At 40.1% G+C, this 20,028-nt stretch overlaps 1 pseudogene; it reads right to left on the reverse strand.

Annotated features, from left to right (window-relative positions):
- Positions 1-16,997: 16,997 nt before the first annotated feature.
- Positions 16,998-19,736, reverse strand: LOC124994157 (40S ribosomal protein S7-like; annotated as a pseudogene).
- Positions 19,737-20,028: the final 292 nt, after the last annotated feature.

Consider the following 20,028-nt stretch of genomic DNA (forward strand, 5'->3'; position numbering starts at 1 on the left):
CAATGTCTTGACTAAAATGTTTTTCCTTATCTGTTGTGTGGTAATTATTTGTGTAGCGTCCTGAAAAACTGTTAAGTTTTAAAGTTTCCATAGTAATATTCCATTCTGGGAAGATTTCCTCAGACTTTTTGTGTTAGATTTTTTTTTTTTTTTTCTTTTCCAGTGAGAAATTGGTTGGTAGGAGAATCCAGGAAAGATACCTTTGTTTGTCATGGGGAGGCTTCCTGTACCTCACCTTTAAAATCTTTCCCAGAAGAAGAAAAATAAGAAGCCAAAATTGGAGAAAAGGGGTGAGTACTTTTCAATCTGTAGAAGCTTAGATGTATGTGATTGGAAAAAGCTGCCCCTATCCCTTTTTGTATATTGATTTTGGGTTTGGTCTAGCCATTATTAAATTTGCCTTACGTCAAACTGCCCTCCATTAAAGCAATTTTAACTGAGGCAGAGAACTGAGGTAACAATTTTGTCTTTAACTGAAACTTTTATTTTGAGGCTTAGAATATTACTTTTCTAAAACCCAGTGACTTCACGGGCAGAGAGTACATTGATTCAGCATGGAGGTTAATTTAGCATGAACGATTTGCTAAGAATTTTCCAAATTCCACATTTTAGTCAATTTTTGTTGTTGATCCTACATCCCAATTGTTGTTATGCAAAATAGAGACACACCATAAAACTTAAAATATATGTAAACTGACTGAGCGAAAGTGCTTTTCTGAACGCTAATAAGAGGAGAGTTTTTATGTTTTGTTTGTCTTTGCATGTTCTGTGGAAACAAACCAAAACAAAACCGAAAAACAAAGCACCAAAACTTGGCCTGACCATCACTGCCCTCCTAAGATCTGCTGAGATTCTGAGCTGCACCTTTTCTGTGTTGAAAGTCTTTTAAAACCTGGCTAGGAATTAGGCAGCTTTAAAATTTGGCCGGTCTCTGGGTTCCATTAAGAGCTCACTTAAATCCTTTCTCACTGGAGTCTGGATTTTAACTACCCCTTGCGGATTTCAATTAGGATTGTTACAGAATTAGGCGAGGATGGAAATTAGATTAATGGGAAGAAACAATGAAAAAGATACCATGTCCAGAAATTTATGATCCACAAATCTAGATTTTACTGTAGTCAACAACTCTCCCTCATAATATAGAAATGAATTATTCCCTGAATGGAGTATGTCACAAATGATGAGATGACAGCATACTTTGGAAAACTAGAGTAACAATAAAAACACACATAGTTTTATGATTCTGAGGCAAATTGCATCACCTGCAGCCAGGTTTAGTTGAAATAAGTGAACTAATTAGATAAGAAATAATGCATGAAAATAAATATAAAGGTCTAGGGTAGGTGAAGAAAAGCTATATATAAAATCCGTAAGTTATATTTGTATTAAGGTTTTGTTTTAAGGTATGTGAGAAAGGAAATTGCAGATGAAGTCTGGTGCTACATACTAGAAGCCAAAGTTTTCCAAACTGTACAGTATTGTTCAGCATAACATATTTTCTTTCCCGCAGTCCGCACCCCTCACTCTCCACACACAACCAACACACTTTATCTCCTTGGACCCGGGTAAACACAAAAGGTAAGTCATTAATTAGACCCTGGTCGATGACTATTTTCAGAAAAATAATGACTAATCATTAATGCATACTTTACATTTCTGGTAGAACACTTAAAAATGAAAAAAAAATCTGAATGTAGTGAGATTGATTTTTTTCATTCTTTTGGTGTTTAGTTCTCTTTAACAGCTTTTAACAACTTTATGGGTTTGCATGACCAACGCTGCAGTCGGGTTGCAGAATAGTTTCATCACCCTCAAAACTCCCTCATGCTGTTACTTTGTGGTCACACCCTCCATGTGGGTAAGGTTTTTGTGAGGGTATTTTTGGGTCCTCAAGATGTGTCCCCAGGTCATCACTTCTGGGTCATCGTGAAAGTGTGTTCTTTCTGCCCCATATTGGTAGTGTGCTTGTATGATAAGTGCCTCTTCCTGAGAGTGCTCTACAACTGGCGAATTTCCTCCGAAGTCAGTGGGATTTGGTTGAGGATGACCACCTGACCCAAAGGGAGGGTTGTGCAGAAAATTCCCTGGAGTAAGTACTTCAGGGCACACAGCAAGGGAGGGAGCCTATGAGACCTAGAGTCACCAACAGAGATGGCCTATGATTAGGAATAGGTGGAAGTTAAACCCAAGGAACAGAAATGAGAAAAGGACATCTCAGGCTGGGGAACTGCTTGGCCAAAGCATAAAAGTGCAAAAGAATGAGACTTGAATGAAAACAGCAGGCATCTCCCATTGGCTGGTAGGAAAGAATATGGTGGGGATAGTGGAATAATCAATGGTACAGAATAGAGGACACGGACACAAACCCAAATAAATACAATTTTCTCATACTAGACAAAGGGGTCAAAAATATGCAATGGAGAAAAGATAGCCTCTTCAACAAATGGTGCTGGGAGAATTGGAAATCCATATGCAACAGAATGAAACTAAACCCATATCTCTCACCATGCACGAAACTAAACTCAAAATGGATTAAGGACCTCGGAATCAGACCAGAGACCTTGCATCTTATAGAAGAAAAAGTAGGTCCAGAGCTTCAACATGTCGGCTTAGGACCAGACTTCCTCAACAGGACTCCCATAGCACAAGAAATAAAAGCAAGAATCAATAACTGGGATAGATTCAAACTAAAAAGCTTTCTCTCGGCAAAGGAAACTATCAGCAATGCAAAGAAAGAGCCTACAGAGTGGGAGAAAATCTTTGCCAATCATACTTCAGATAGAGCACTAATCTCCAGAATCTATAAAGAACTCAAAAAACTCTACACCAAGAATGCAAATAATCCAATTGACAAATGGGCTAAAGAAATGAACAGACACTTCACAGAAGAAGATCTACAAGCAATCAACAAACATATGGAAAAATGTTCAACATCTCTAGTAATAAGAGAAACGCAAATCAAAACCACCCTAAGATTCCATCTCACCCCAATTAGAATGGCGATTATCAAGAATACAAGCAACAACAGGTGTTGGCGAGGATGTGGGGAGAAAGGTACACTCATACATTGCTGGTGGGGCTGCAAATTAGTGCAGCCACTCTGGAAAGCAGTGTGGAGACTCCTTAGAAAATTTGGAATGGACCCACCATTTGACCCAGCTATCCCACTCCTTGGCCTATACCCAAAGGACCTAAAATCAGCATATTACAGAGATACAGCCACATCAATGTTCATAGCTGCTCAATTCACAATAGCCAGATTCTGGAACCAATATAGATACCCTTCAATTGATGAATGGATAAAGAAACTGTGGTATATATATACAATGGAATATTACTCAGCCATAAAGAATGATAAAATTATGGCATTTGCAGGCAAATGGATGAAATTGGAGAATATCATGCTAAGTGAGATAAGCCAATCTCAAAAAACCAAAGGACGAATGATCTCGCTGATAAGCGGATGATGACACATAATGGGGGGTGGGAGGGGTTAGTGTTAGGGTTAGAGTTAGGGTTAGGGAGGGGGGCAAGAATGGAGGAAGAAGGACTGTATAGAGGGAAAAGAGGGGTGGGAGGGGTGGGGGGGAAGGGAAAAAATAACAGAATGAATCAAACAACATTACCCTATGTAAATTTATGATTACACAAATGGTATGCCTTTATGCCACGTACAGACAGAGAAACAACATGTATCCCATTTGTTTACAATAAAAAAAAAAGTCAAAAAAAAAAAAAAAAAAAGAAAGCCAGGGTAGCTGGGCACGATGGTGCACGCCTGTCATCCCAGTGACTTAGGAGGCTGGGGCAGAAGGATCACGGGTTCAAAGCCAGCCTCAGCAAAAGTGAGGAGCTAAGCAACTCAGTGAGAGCCTGTCTCTAAATAAAATACAAAATAGGGCCCGGGATGTGGCTCAGTGGTTGAGTGCCCCTGAGTTCAATCCTGGTTACTCCCCACCCACCCCAAAAACAGAAAGCCAGAATATGGGTTTTATTGAACTGACAGTGGGAGGTCATCAACTCATTTCTGAGCAGAAAAAGATTTGATCTAAGATGTGCTTACAGAAAAATAACTGTAGAATATGTGAGGCATTCAGAAAAGGATCCCAGTGACACTACAACTGTTCCTTTAGCTGCTCCTCAGTGAGGATGAGCTGTGCTTGGTATATAGAAGCATGGCTAGTAGATTGTCTACTGTTCTTAAAACGTCCTCTGATCACCTATGTTATATTTAGAATTAAAGAACCCCTCCAGTGGCATTAAACAGAAATACCAGGTATTCAGCTGATTATTTTTCTAACAGTCTAATGTTCGAAGGCAGGATGGGGGAGCCAGATCAAGGCACTTCTTAGAGATATTATCATCCCAGACTTACTCTTGTCTGAATGAACACATTGTGTGTGTGTGTGTGTGTGTGTGTGTGTGTGTGTATGTGTATCACAATCCGTAGCTCAAATCTATAGGAACTCATTCATTCATTCAAAATGCATGCTTTGAGAGCATGTGCTATGTGCTATATGCAGAATACACACATCCTCTGGAAGCTCAATTGTGGGTCAGGCTAGCCTTTGGGACACTCCACGTCCTCTTAGCCTGCACTAGCCTGGCCAGGCCAGTCAGCTCTCATCTCTTCAGTGATCAGAGAATTTCCACCTTTATTGAGATCTTTTGGGGTCTTGGTTCTTTTTGATCTACTCTTTTCTTCCATTTCCTGCTCACCTTCAGGTTTCTGTCCCAGACTCTCAGATCGTGCCTCCGTTGGCTCTCTGCACCACCTGCCTGTTTCTTTCCTGCCCACCCAATCCAATGCTTTCCCTTTTGCCTCTTTCTGACCTCAGATGGCTTACCAGGTGCTGGCTCATGACCTTCTTCCGACATTACCAAACTAGGGCATATTCCCACCGAGGGCCCTTGGTCTGATTTCTTCCAGATAACTAACTCAACTTTGACTAGTTCAAGTTTCATCTTCCACCACTTTTTGAACTTTTCACTTTAGTAGTATCAAATTATTTTCAGACCTCCATGCCCCACCCTGCTCCAAAAAAAGCATGTGACACCAGAATGTTTCACAACTGCTTTACTCAAATGACATGAAGAATTTTATTTATTTATTTATTTTTTTTGGTTCAGAGGATAGTTTCTCCCGCCCCCAGTTTAGTTCCAGCTTAATAGTTAGAAAATGAGACTTGGTTCTGTTTTAAGAGAGATCAGAAAAGAGTGTTGGTTCAAAATGGAGTTAAACATGCATTCAATTCTGGGGCCTGAATATTAGCCTGCTTTCTTCTAGTTTTAGATTCATGATATTATTTAAGTTTTTGTTTGGATTGGAGAGGACACAGACTACATGCTAATTGTAATGACTAAGTGGCGTATCGCCTGAGGAGCTAGATGAGGGGAGGAGTGAAACTGAATTTCTAAATGACTGGCCATGATGCTGTGGAATATAAATGTCTTGTGAGGGACTGTCCCATATCTGAAGCACAGAGAAGATGCTTACACATGTGGCCCAACACCACAAACTTCCATTTCCCTTTAGGGCAAAGAGGAAGGCTGACCTTTGTGGTCCCACTGAGGCGAATGGGTTCAGGAAATCTGTGGAACATATGTTCTGCTGGTTTGTTTGTGGACTACTGAGAGGAGCTGGGCCTTGCTTACGAAAACACTGGGGCTCCACAGACAGCAGGGTCAAACTGGTCTCTTGGTCACTTTGCCCTCAGGCATTCTGCCACTTAGCACTTCCTTCTTCCGGGTGACTTCCTCAAACTACTTCCTGAGGGCATCTGAAACTCCCTCTACCCCAGACCCACCTCTCCACCTTGCTGTAGTTAAGGAGGTGCATTTCCCCTCTCTCTGAGAAAAAATGGCTGTTCTAAGGCCCCCTGGAAGGATGTGGGGAACATCATTTTTTGGGGTATTCTTTCCACCAGTCGAGCAGCTCCAGGAGATCTCTGCCACGCTGGGGGTAGGGAGGGCAGAGCTGTTTGCAGTTGGATCTCTCCATGTCCCTGAGGACATCTTCACTCACCCAACACATGAGTCCACTCAGCGTTTTGTCGCTCCTTCTGCAGGCGTCTGTGAGACAAGCGTCTCACAGCAAGATTGCAGGGACTGGCAAAACAAAGGAAGGGTCTCCCAGAGGAGAGGGCGGGGGTTCATAAAGATGTGTGTCTGACACAGCAGCAGACGCCAGGAATGTCTCTGCGTGGTGTGTGGTTACAGCTTGGCCCACAGAAGAACTGAGAAGGGGCAGGTGTGCGGGAGCAGGCAGCAGAGGGAGGGAGGGAGGTGCAGCGTGAGGGCTGCCTTCCTCCCTCTCGGCCAGGCCCTCGCTCCCCTCAGGGATATGGGTGAAGGGCTCTGCCTCACTCTCTCCTCCATCGCTCATGGAGGGCTCAGCTGTTATCTCACTTCACAGGTGGGGAAACTAAAGCTAGAGGTATGAATAGCTTACCCTGGAATCATGGAGGTAATACACATGGAATCTGATTTCAAGTCCAAGTAGGTTGTTGATTCAAGAACCTTAGCTTATAAGTAGTAGAATTACGGCATTGAATTTTCTTATACCTTATAATGACAGGTGAGGTGGTTGGTCTGCTGATTAAAATGCACTTCAGTAAGAAAAAAAAAAAAATTGGATCAGCTAGCTCTTTGTCTTACCTGACACCCTAAGGATCAGGTGCATGAGGGTTAAGTATATTAATTCTATCAAGTCTGGTATGCTCTTTCACCTTCTCCGCTTCCTCCATAGCACTTTCTGGAACCATCTAGGTCCCTGTCCCTTTCTCCCCCTTTGACAATACTACTGTTTCAGAGCTCTGTAAGCAGGTGCTAAGTGGTATGGAAGAAGGAAGATGGTAAGAGAAGCCTGTGAGTCGTGACCTTGGGGGGACCATGATATTTGAGCAAAGATTAAAAGGGGTGGTGTGTTTGAGCGTGTAGGTGGTGTGATGGGTCTTACCACCCAACTAGATTGGAAACTCCTTGATGGAGGTTGTGCTTTATGTTACTTGGCAATCTCTGTGCTCTGCTCATAGGAGGAACTAGGAGCATATTTATTGAATCTGGTGTTTATCAGGGTTAATAAATTACCCAGGAATGAATTAGGTATGAGTGACTAGTAGTTTGATTTCCTTTAAGAGTGTCTTTTTCAGCAAATAACATCTTTGCTCTTCTTTCCTTGGGCCATATGCTTAGTGTGGAAAACCATGGTAATCCTAAAAATATAAAGGAGAAAATAAAAATCACAATTCCAACTCTCAATATAATTGTTCTCACTATAACTTTCAATATTATATGCATTTTTCTGTATTCTCTCTCTCTCTCTCTCTCTCTCTCTCTCTCTCTCTCTCTCTCTCTCTCTCACACACACACACACACACACACACACACACATAAGTTACAAAAAATAGGGTCATACTTAGTGACGATATTTAGAAAATGGCATGACCTATATTTATATCAGGACACTGACCCATTGTAGCCCTTTGGATGGTGGAGATGGTGAGGGACCCAGAGAAGGGGCCAGTGCAGCAGGAGGACACTCACAGTGGCAGCTCTTTGGCTAAACTAGTCCAAGTTGGTCAGACTGGTCCATCTTGACTGACCACTGCCCTTGGGATTACAGTATGTACACTTTGTACCTGACTTCTTGTCACCCATCAAAATGTAATCCCAACACAATTATAGGTCTTTTAAAAAATGTTCACAATTTCAAAAATGTTTTTGCTTTGGATATTTAGTTATGGGATTATATGTAGCAGTTAAAATATCTAAATGCTTTTAATACCTTTTATCTTGAGCAAATCAACACGAGAGAGCCTGCCTTTCCACGTCCCCAGCTCCTCGCAGATCTTCTCGCCTCTGCTTCGGTTGTTGCCTGGCTTAGTGTGTAGACGACGTCTGAGTGCCGCAAAGTTTAAGGGACACAAGACGACGACGACAAAGTAATCTACCTTGAAAGGTAGTGGATCTTGGTGGCTTCCGCCCGGTGCCACAACACATACTGGTGCATCAGAAGGATGCTCTGAAGGGTGGTGGTGGCTGGTCTCTTCGCCCTCACCTGTCTTCTAATGACTGTCTTCTCAAAGCACTACCACCAGGGCCCGGCCTGTGGTCTGCGGCCAAAGGTTGAAAGCGTACATGACCTTTGTGAAGAGCCTTCTATGCATAAATTAGGTCCTCAAAATGAAGAAGGGCTGAGCAAACAATGCAGAGCCATGTGGCTACATGCGTTTCCTGCCATTCAGAACATTTGCATCACAGAAAGGGACATGGACTAGGGAGCGTGAATCTGTTTTATTATGTGGGTTTTGAAATTAAATCCATTGTTTAGAGTAAAGGTGCTGAAGTTCTGCAGATTAAAAGAAGCCATGACATTTATTTATTGATCATCCACTAGATGCCAAGCACCAGGTCAGGTGCTTTAGATAGACATCTGATTTACAGTCGTAAAGCTTTCATGATACCTCTAGGGGAGTTGGTTCAAGGGAGACAGAGCAGCGATCCTGCATTGCTCTATTTCACAAATGGGATGAAGAGCATACAGTCATTTCTCAGTGAAACATAGCTCTAGTTATTTTAGGTTCTCAGTTGCTTCTGTATAGAAGAGACTGCTCCAAAGTCCAGCTCAGTGCATTTCATAAATTCACAGGTGTGTTACAGACATTGCAACACACGGTTTTACTTTTAATTCTCCTGGAGGGACAACTTTTGATGTGCTGAGACATTTAGAGTTGGAATGGTGTTTGGGAAATCCATGCAAAGACATATGCATTATCATATGTCAAGAAGAATAAAATGGCCTCTTGAGAGAGGTGCCTAAGTGCCAGCTCAGCTGGGTCCCTCCCCGTGGGAGGAAGAGCCGGAGGATCCAAGGAGATGCTGCCCTGGATCCTGCACTCTGCTTCTAGACTGCATCCCAAAGTTCCAGGATCTCAAATTTCTTACCCCAGGGCCCAAGTCCTTGACCAGAGCCTCCAAGGGCTTCTTCTGTAGGTCACTGTGTGCAACTGTGCACACAAGACCCCCTCCAGGTGTAGGGTAGACGTGGTGGAAGAGAGGTGGCTGGACCCCCACAGATGTTAGGTGTGTTCTGCATGTAGTTATGGTGATCTCTCGCTGGCTTAATCAAGAGATAAAGCTAGGTGATTTTCACATGCATGCATGTGGTCGCCTGTGTTTTATCTTTTCAACCTTTTGCATTACTCTCTAGACTTGGCCTCTCACAATGTAGATGGAAGAGAGATAGCTTTTGTTAAATAGATGGTTCTGTTTATTAATGTCTCCTCCACAGTTAAAGGATTCTTTGGAGGAAAAGTCAACTTGAGCATTTGTTTCATGCATCATTGTAGTCTTTGCCACGATGGATTACATCTTAATCCTGCACACATTCTTAAGATGAGGGGTCCATCTGGGAGCACTAACCTTCCATGGAAACGTCTGGGTCACACATGTCCAACCAGTCCTTTGCCAAGTGCTTAGTGGAGCACGCAATTGAGACACTGGGATCCTCTGGAGAGACCTAAAGGACAGTACCAGGCCTCCGAGCAGCCTGGCATGCGCATCGATTGGGTTCCGTTTTGAACACTCAATCATTCACTGTAGATAATCACGGTTAAACACTCTTTCCTCTGTGCCATTTCTTTCTATTTTTAATTCTCTCACGTTTGAAATAATTGAGGGTATTTTTACTCTGTCAGTTTTTCAGTTTTCCTTTGGGTTTATTCCTGTTATTGAAGTTAAAACTAGACAAAAGTCCAGAGTCCCTTTGTTCTTTTAATTTTTAAAATTTCAATTGTACAAATTTATGGGGGTACAGTGCCATAATTTGAAACATGCATACCATATATAATGATCACATAACAGTAGTTAATATATGCCTCTCCTTACACATTTATTTGATTAAAATGATAATTATACGTATTTATGGGACACAGTGTTATATTTTAATGCATGTATACAATGTGTACTGATCAAATCAAAGTAATTAATGTTTCCATCTCCTTATCGTTACTTTGTTTTCAAAGCCTTTGAGATCCTCTCTTCTAGTTCTTCATAAAATAAATCATATTTTCAAGTGATAGACACTCCAGCTGTGCTTCAGAACATTAGAACTTTTTCCTTCTATTTAACTGTGTTTGGGTACCTCTTTAATCAATGATTTAGTGAATCTGTCTTCATGCTTCTCTGGAAAAATACAGGAAAAGCACACGTAGTGAGCACTTCTTCATAAGCTATGTGACCTGAAAGCTTGATGGCTTTGGAACTGGCTGCAGAGTCACAGACAGGGATCTGACACCAGGGTCATGTGGTGCCATTGCCTCATTTCATAGGTGAGGCATGGAGATTTGGAGCAGGGAATGCTTGTCAAAGTCACAGAACAAGCATATGGCAGGGTATGACACTGGACTCCATGTTGTACCTTTTCCATCTTCAGTTCATTGGACTGCAGTCAAAGATTAGGTGGGTCAAAGAAAAGCAATTTTTTTTTTTTTGGTCTGAGAAACCCAAAATAAATACTCAAAAATCAACTCCCTAACCCCAGTCCCTTTGTGTTGTAAAACTGAAACATTTGAGTAAGTGAGGGATTTCATTTGGGACAAACAAGGCTCTCTGCTCATTCCAGCCTTTATCTCCACCGTCACTTCTCATTATCTGCAGTAGTGTCATTCTGTGAGGTTGCCACAAACACTGGACAATCGCTCCGAGAGAAAAGCACAGGATTAGATTTCTTAGCCTCTCGCCATAGTATTTTCATCAAATGATCAATGCACCATCTTATTTATGTGCGTCTCTGTTTAAACAGACATCTTATTTAATATCAATGATTCATCAACATTGAACTGATGAGCAATACAACAATAACTCGTGCCTGAATGAACACCTTACTTTTTTTTTGTAAGGTGCACAATGCACGAGAGCTTTTTATTGCTTAGAAACACTAGACGGCACTTCAGCACTATGCAGGGAACCATGTTAAATAGCAAAGTCACCAACACAAAGTTTGAACATACAAAAAATCCAGCACTAAATAGATTGTTTAAAGGAGATGTGTTTATAGTGTGAGGGCGGAGAAAAGAGGCAGAGCACTGGCATATCTGACCTCACTGAGGAACACGCGTGCTGGGGACTCAAGTTACCACTCCGCACGTTCGTGAATTACCACCCAAGTGCCATGTGCATTGATTTCTGGGGCTGCAAGTACATTTTTAATAGGCAAATATGCACACAGAACATTTGTGAACTAATGTGCACACAGGCTTGCACACATCACCACATGTGATGATCTCATCTGGTTATTTTTGACTTTCAATTCTGGTTCCACAATTTGAACTCCACACTGGTGGCAATACATTGGTGGCATCCCTTCCACAGGCTCCCATAGAAGCCATTTCTCTAAGGGCATCTTTTTCCTAATAGTTGTGCTGCTGAAAGACTCCTTATGGCAGATCCAGGTTTCCCTGTCCTCATCCCTGAACTTCACTAGTGGACCGTTCTCTTGGGGCCACCATGAGCTCCATCTTCCCTCCAATTAGGCTAGCTTTTCATAGGTGGGAGAGGAGGGTGTCTACTAGACTCTTCCCAATAACAATGCTCCATGGCTGTTTTACTCCCAGAGTTCTTTCCTCAGCCTCACTTAGAAGCTCTCATTATTGTGGGGCATGGTGGCACACACCTGTAATCCCAGTGACCTGGGAGGCTGAGGTAGAAGGATCACAAATTGAGGCCAGCTCAGAAACTTAGTGAGAACCTGTCTCAAAATAAAAAAGGGCTGGGGATGTAGGTCAGAAGTGGAGCATTCCTGAGTTCAATTCCCAGTACACATGAAATAAAACAAGACAAAGAAAAAACAAAACTCCCCAAACTCCTCATCATTCTTAGGTTAACCACAGCCAGGCCTAGTATTCCTGGATCCTGACCTCTGGTGAGACGTTTCTTTTGCCCTCCAGTTCTCTCTCTCCAATTTCTTCCTTTATCTTTCTACTAGAAAGACTCACTGGGACCTCATCATGTCCAAAGAGTTCTCATTGCCTCCTTCCCTGTCCCAAAGCCTGCTACTTCTCTGTTTGCCATCTTGTCTACTTGGGTCAATGTCCAACTGGCCTCAGAAGCTTGAATTCCTTCCTCCCATTTACTACCCTTGTCTTCTGACCTAGGAATTTCCATGGTGTCTACCTTACAACTATCTCCCCATCTGCCCACATCTCTCAAATGTCATCGCATAGCTGTATTCCAGTTTTTACCGAGTTTAGCTGCCAGTCGTGCTTGCCCCTGATCCCCTCTCCACACTGCTTCCAGAGGGTTCTCTTAGAAACAGAAATAGTACCATATCGCTCTCCTTCTTTGACTCTTTCAGGAACTCCCCTTTGACTACTGGATACAATTTCAATTTAATGCAGGCTTTTAATAATTTCTTCGCTGCTCTCTCTCCTGTTTTATGTCCATCATGCTCCTAGGTGCATACTTTGGAGTTTTTAAAATGTCTCATGCTCCTCTTGCCTCTTGCTGCATGTTCTCTGCTTCTTACCTGAAGTGCCCTTCCTGCTCCTGTTCACTGTGTGAGCTCCTACTCACTTCTCAACATGTGGATCAGGGTTGGTCTTTCTGTGCAGTTTTCCTTGACATTCACAATGGTGTTGATTTTCTTACCTTTGAGTTCCTAGAAACCCTTGAACAAACTTGAACTGTATCACTCTACACTGGAATTTTAAAATCATGCATCTGGTTTTGGACATGTGTTTTCAGATGCTTGAGGTACATCTGTGAAGAAATGCTCAGTAGGCAGTTCTACACAGTCAAGATACCTAATTCTGATGACATAGAGCAAATCCAATAAATCTAGGGCTTTGTGGCACTCTAGTAGCTATTCTTTCATCTTCTCAGATGATCCCTCTTCCCCCTTTCCCTTTGGCTGCCTTATTGGTTATTTTCCATACCTATGGCCATGCTCATATCTCAGCCACACCAAATTACTTTGACAAATAAATGTCATGAGTTTGTCCAATACCCTTTCCTAAGTTCAAACTTATGATAACTTTTGAGTGTATATTGCTGATTTCATGCCTCCTTTTGACGGCTGCACATTAAAATGATCTGTTTTTCTCCAGGGAGTTTCCAGGCACAGCTTTGAGAAAGCTGTTCTTGGTCTCATTAACCCCCTTGAGAAGACTACCATGTTTTATGAGCACTAGGAGAACACTGTTAGAGTCTGGGCCTATGGGTCCTGGCCAAAGAGTGGAATAAGCCTTTATGAGCTGGTTATTAAAGCCCCAAACATAGCACTCTCAGCAATGATCTTTCTTTGGAAGACTGAAACAGTGTAGGCTGTGTTTTGTTGGATTTCAACCCCATTTCCCGGAGCAATCTACCTTTCCTATTACCCTTTTAAATTTTTCTTCCTCTCTGAGCCTTGAATTGTACTAGAAAACTCACTACATAATAGGGACTAAAAGGGGAGTCTGTTGAGCTAAATTTGGATGATTTTTTTTTTTTAATGATGCTAAGGCTGGATGCCTCACAATAGTGAATTCTTACTTTGCCCTCTGTACCCTAAAGGGCTCCCATTTCATATAAAAAGACTAGTAAAAAAATTCCTTGGAAAAAGTACTTATCCTTTACTTTTGTGTGTGAGTTTTACTTCTTTGGTCCGTGATTGAAAGGCCATGAAGAGAACCTGCAATTTCCTTTGCCACTGGTCATGGTCTCTGACATTGTAGTTATTCCATGCTGATGTGGATTGGCCTGGGCCTGGAGCAGGAATCTCCTTCCCCAGAGTCAACAGGTACTTGTTCCAAAGGTGTCTAGAGAGAAACTAAGGTTAAAATAGTTCTTTCTCCTGAAGTATTATCTTAGCCAGAATATTCTGTATGTTGGAATAGCCATTTAGTCTATGTTTATGTGACCCTTACTATTCCCATATGGCTGATCCCCTTTCTCCAAAGAGCCATATTGTTCTTAGACATTCTCAGTATGTGAAAAAGGATGGGGTTCTAGACTCCTCTAAGAAGTCAACCTTAGAAATGAAGATGTCCACTGAGAGAGGAAATGGTTTCACATTTTAGATAATGCAAAAATTTGTATCCATTTGTAATCAGAGCATGGAAGAATTTCTGTAAGCCCCTCAGATTTCTCACTTTTTAATTCCAAGCTATATTTTTGTTACTAAAATACCAGTGAAGTCTATCTAAATATTGATTATGCTTTATAGATAGGAAATATCAGTCATATCTATGATGAATAAATTCTTTTTTGGGTCTCTTTTTTTCCTGTATATACTTTGTGAATACCTGTCTTTCTAAAATTCTGATTAATATGCTGAATGGTTCTTTTGTCTTTCAACTTATTCTTACTTGCTGATGTCTTTTTCTCCATATTTTAGGTAATATTTGAAAAAAATTCCTATAATAAATCATTCTCTGATTCCTTCATTTAGTTCTATTCACTCAGCAAAATTTCAAAATGAAATGAAATTAAATAAAATTTACAAGCACTGCCAAATTCCAAACCTACTGACCTGGCCAAATGAACTTAAGAAAATGTTCTCCAGTATAAACTTTAATTTTTTCCTATTGGTTAAAATTCTTTCCAAGGGATGTCAGACAAGTAATACAGGGAAAAACATTTTTAGGTTTTACTAATTAATATTATAAACAGATTGAGGTTCTTATGATGGAAACCACTGTTTATGTAAACAAAGAAGCAAAAAAAAAAAGTCAAATGAACTATATGTATAACATAGGAGGCATTTATAACTGTCAATAAATCTATTCCATCGGAGCCATCCTTTTGAAGTTTTTCTAGCCAAAGAGAGAAATCATCTTCGGCTTGTGAGTTTTTTGGGTTAAGTTCAAGTGGAAGGGCTCTAGCAGCTTTATTGTACTGATTGGTGGTTAAGTGCCAGGCTTAAGCGGAACACTCAACAGGGCAGTTCTGACCGATCGAAGAGCATGGCTGGTTCCAGCAGAGTTCTTTCCACACCAATGTTCCAATTATGTGTTTGCTTTTAAGCTCTGTTACATTTTCATCAGATATGTATTGGGTTCTTTCTGTTAAGATCAATCTACTCATTCCTCTGTGCATATTTAAAGCAAAATAAATGCTAATTTATTTCTTCTCAAGCCAATGTTAACATTACTGCTTAATTAATTGGAATAAAGAGTTGCGGATTCTAGGTTTCCAAGAACTTCCATCAGTCAGTCTACTTGATTTCATGGAAAACAGGGGGCCAGGAAAATTGGGATAGGGAAATAAAAAAGAGCTTAATGATATATGGTTGGGATGATAAGAAAGACAAATGAAAATATATAGCTAGCTAAAATGGCACATGAGAAGTACCAATGAGTTTCGATCTGCTCCCAGTGTGTGTACCTTAGAACGGACAGCTTCAACAATGAATTTGGTTTGGAAATAACTGATTTGAATTAAAAAATATTTTAGTAAAATTTCAATTTTTAAAAAAATTATTAGGCCTTATTCTTAAAAAGGAGGTCATATTGCTTTTAGAATATGATTCTCAAAAGTACAACTTATTATATCTTTTTATTGGAAGAAAGGGATGATGATGAATCAATCTTAAGGTTTAGTCTCCTCGTGTGTGAAATGAGGTTAGGTGGTAGAAGCTTTACAGAGTTTAATATGGAACCATGCTTAAGACAAAAGAGCAACATTAAGAGAATCTACAAAGTAATATGGTATTTGAATGGCTATTTTGCCTTTGGGTGAAAAGGAAAAACAAATATGAAGTTAGTGGGCAGATTAAAGAAGTTAAATACAGATTCGTTGTTAAAAAATAATCTACATAGGGTCCTATGTTTGCCAATATTCCCTTAGATGAATGAATTATGACTAAAAGTCAGGCAGAATTTGTCTGTCTACATAGCCCCAAACCAAGTGGGACAGGAAGTTCCATTTCTCAATCTTCTCTAGGCCAATCTTGCTGTTACAGTTAATTGCAATGACCACATCTTTCGCTCAAAAGATGCAGTCGATACAGACACAGCCTCAGCCAACCAATAAGTTTAAAGGTTATGCTAAGAGAGAGATGGTTCTTTTTAGGACTCTAGAGTAAATCATTAGAGAAACGGAACTCCCTTCCAGAGATCCTGCTGGTCCAGAAACACTGAAGTAATGGCAATAATGGCCCTGAGGGCTTTTTTCCTCACTAGCTTTATTAATCAGAAAAGGAGAACCAAGTCCAGACCCAGGACTACGGTTCATATTAAGAGGAAGAATCTTAGTTTCCCCATCTCTAATTTCTATGATTGTGCAAATCTAAATTAAAAACATTGAGAAAGTTCAAAATGTTTGCATGTATTTTTAAGCCATAATAACAGCTCAATGTAGTACGTTATGTCCAAAGAAAAGAAAGAGAGACAAATTTAACACCAGCTTTATGAAATTAACTAAGTAGAGAACTAGCCACCATCTCAGGTTTCAAGTTTTGGTCTTAAATATTAATATTCTAAAAAAGAAAACTGGTTCTTGGAGAGTCTGAGGAAATAAATGATTCTTTAAGCACATGCATATTTTATGTCTAAAATCATAGACAACTTGCCCCTCACAATGTGAAAATAATTTTACATATGTCCACTTAATGAAATATGTGTTTTGGAAACAATCTTATTTCTTTTCCAGTACTCATGATGTCAAATCTATCCTCAAGTAAATTTTTCTCTTTTTCCCTCTCTCTCTCTTGGTAATAAGCTATTTCCTGTTTTCCTACTGGGTCTGAGGAGTCCAACAATTTGGTTATGCTTTCAGAAGTTCCACGGTACCTATTTTCTGATGGGTAATGATGAGCAGATATAATGGAATCATGGGACAATAAAATAACAAACACCCATAATAATAATAGTACTTCTATCAAATTAGTCACTTTTGGAGACTAGATGTTTGGATGATACTGCCCTGTCTAAACAATTCTGAAACTTTTCTTTTGGAAGGAACTTCATGGCCAATGAAAGAACAATGTTAAAAAATTATTCCTGAGATCTAATAGTTTATCTTGTGAATGAAAAGGCATGGTACCCAGCTTCGTTATCCACCTTGTTCAGCAGATTGATTTTTTTTTTTTTAACTCTGAATGATACTTCAGTCATTTTTGTTGACAACTGAAATTCTGGAAATTCAAAATTAACATCCTTACGCATGAGCTTCTTATAGACACCAGAAGAAGTTTCAATCCTAATTTTCATATTGTTCTGTGATGCTTTGTGCAAATGAACCTTTATAAGTTGGTTGCCATCCAGTTTCAAGCCCACAATTCTGTTTGGGAAGACTAGGTCCTCAAGGATCACATCATGTACAGCCATCACAGTGTGGCTCCCGGATGCTCTTACTTACTTTTATTTTTTTGTATGGTTTTTCTGAGTTGGCTTAGGCAGAATTCCTCTCTGAGCAATAAAGGCCACATGGTTCCCACTGAGCTTTCTTATCCAATCCACACACGAGTTAGACTGGGGTTTTCTGGAAAGATTTCAGTTGAGGAACTGGAACAAAAATTATGATACCTTTCTGACCACTGCCAACTTCAATTTCCTTGGCCACCCTGATGTTGAGGCCCCTCAGCTGGGTCTTGAGGTCTGAGTTCATCTCCAGTCCCAGAAACACTTTGCAGAGCCTGGCTTAAGAAGAGGTCAGGCCTTTAGTGACAATCCATCATATCCCTTAGTGATAAGACTTGATTTTTTGTTTTTTAAATCAGAGTTTGGGCCAGAAGCATGTTGCTCAGTTACTTTGTGTATATGTGTGTGTGTGTGTGTGGATCTACTTAAAAACTGTGTGATAAGGATAATGGGAAGCCAACAAGGAATCGGGGAGCCTTACTCTCTCTAGGTCTGAAAGGGATTTAGAGAAGGAGCTGCTATGGGAATGTAGAATGGAAGGTAGGTGAGACTTTTCTGGGAGTGGGGAGACCTGTGGACTTGGGAGGAAGGCAGCCCTATCTCTGAGCTTACTTTCCTTGCCTTCGAAATGCTGATGGCTTTCCTTTAGTCACACTCCAGGGAGCTAGGGAGGGTTCTTCATCAGCTCATCAAGGACAGAGCAGAATAGGGAAGCATGGAGAATGATCTGGGAGGCAAATGGAGAATGTCCATCACAGCCATTCATGACTTTTATCTGTTTACCGTGACCTTGTCTCTCATTGAGGATCTTTGGGAGGGCGGTGGGTAGCTGCTGAAGGCAATCCTCAGATAAGGGACCCCTTACATCAGCTGAGAATGTAAACTCCCTGGAGTAAGTATTTAGCTAGCAGGGGAAATGCATATGTTTTAGTTCATTCATTATAATTCAGCCTCATTTCTTTATAGCCTTGTCTTTTTATTTTTTTATTTTGGTCAGGAGCATGTGTGAATGGTTTTGGATAAATCCAAATTCAGACATTTTCATTATCCATCAGACTTCAGGTGAAACAAATATATATTTTTTTGAGAATGGAAAAACATGAGATCATAAATTAGAAGTACACACACAAACATATAAGCATATATTTATGGAATCAGGTACATATATGAATGAAACAGAATTCTGAAAATCTCACTTGGATCTGGGAATGGGGAGATCAAACTCCCCAAATTTGTAACCTGTAATAATCCAAATTTGCCTGCTGTTGGCAGTTTTTATTTCAGTGAACCAATTTCAATGCTTTGGCAGGTTCAATGATATTTTATTTTTGTTGGAAAATGGAAGCATGGTCAGTAATCAAGAGTGCCAGAGACATAAAAGACAAATTATCCTGCGTGTGCTTTGGAAAGAATTCCAAGTATTGGTGTCCAAGCTTTGACTTGGCTGGATTGGGGTATGGATTACCTAGCCAGGTTTCTACTTCTTTTGTACAATCAGGTCATCTTTAATTCAAAAGAATAAATTGAACATTTATTTCTATGAACATCACATCAAATTTTGATTTTGATAATTCATCTGTTATTTTTTGTTATTTATATCTATAGATAAAGTTCCTATCCTTCTCTATTGGATAACAGTGACTAAAAGTTTTAAATGAGATACCAGGAGAAAATATTAATTGTATATTCTCTCAGGTGAACTGGGTAGAATAAAGTGTGATATCAAAACTAGTGTGTGTTTCTAGAAAACTCAGGTCCCGATGATTTCAGTGGTAAATTTTAGCAAATATTGAAGGAAGAGATGACCATTTTACACAGGCTCTTTCAGAAAATAAAGGAGGAGAAAATATTTCCAATCTGCCTTAATAGGCCAACATAGCTCTGATGCCAAAACCTGTCAAAGATGTTATAAAGAAAGAAGGAAAAAAGAAAAGGAAATTGTAGAACAATATCACCCATGAACAAAGACACTGAATCCTTAATAACATATCATCAGATTAAAATCTACAGTATGTAAAAGGATATTACATAAAAGTGCAAGTTTGGTTTAATATTTGAAATAAATCAATATAATTTATCATATTAACAAAATAAAGGAGGAAAATCAGATGATCACTTCTATAGATGCAAAGTAGACCTTTATATGATTTTCTTTACATACATGTGAATTTGTGTTTAAGCAAACAACCTTAAAAAATTTCCATTTAACTTCTTTTTTAAACGAAGAAAGGAGAACAAAAAGGTAAGTTCGGTAGTTTAGTTTAAAACTTTAAGATTAATTGCCCATAAATATTAAACTTAATTTTTAAAAAGCAGGTGGAGTAAAATTTATAACAATCTCAATTACTCACATTTTGGGGCCAAATTCCCAGTATCAGGAATGAATCGGTTCATCGTCCATCCTATGAACACCCACGGTGCACATTCTTCCTCTGTTCTGCATCCACATTTAGCCTGTGGGAGGTGAACTTCTGCAGCAGCTGTCCAAATCGAGGACAGAAGTCTGTCTTTTCGTGTGATTGTTGTCAACTTAAAAAGAGGTAGAGAAGTGCCCAAATCAGCATGTGAGTTCAAGGGAAAGGAACTCCACCCAGCTATCCATCTATCCATCCATCCATCTATCCCCATCCATCCACCACCCATCATCCATGCTTATACCACCCACATATCCATCCATCCATCCACC

Source organism: Sciurus carolinensis, chromosome 10 (genome assembly GCF_902686445.1).
Source record: "Sciurus carolinensis chromosome 10, mSciCar1.2, whole genome shotgun sequence".
Classification (NCBI taxonomy): Eukaryota; Metazoa; Chordata; class Mammalia; order Rodentia; family Sciuridae; genus Sciurus; species Sciurus carolinensis.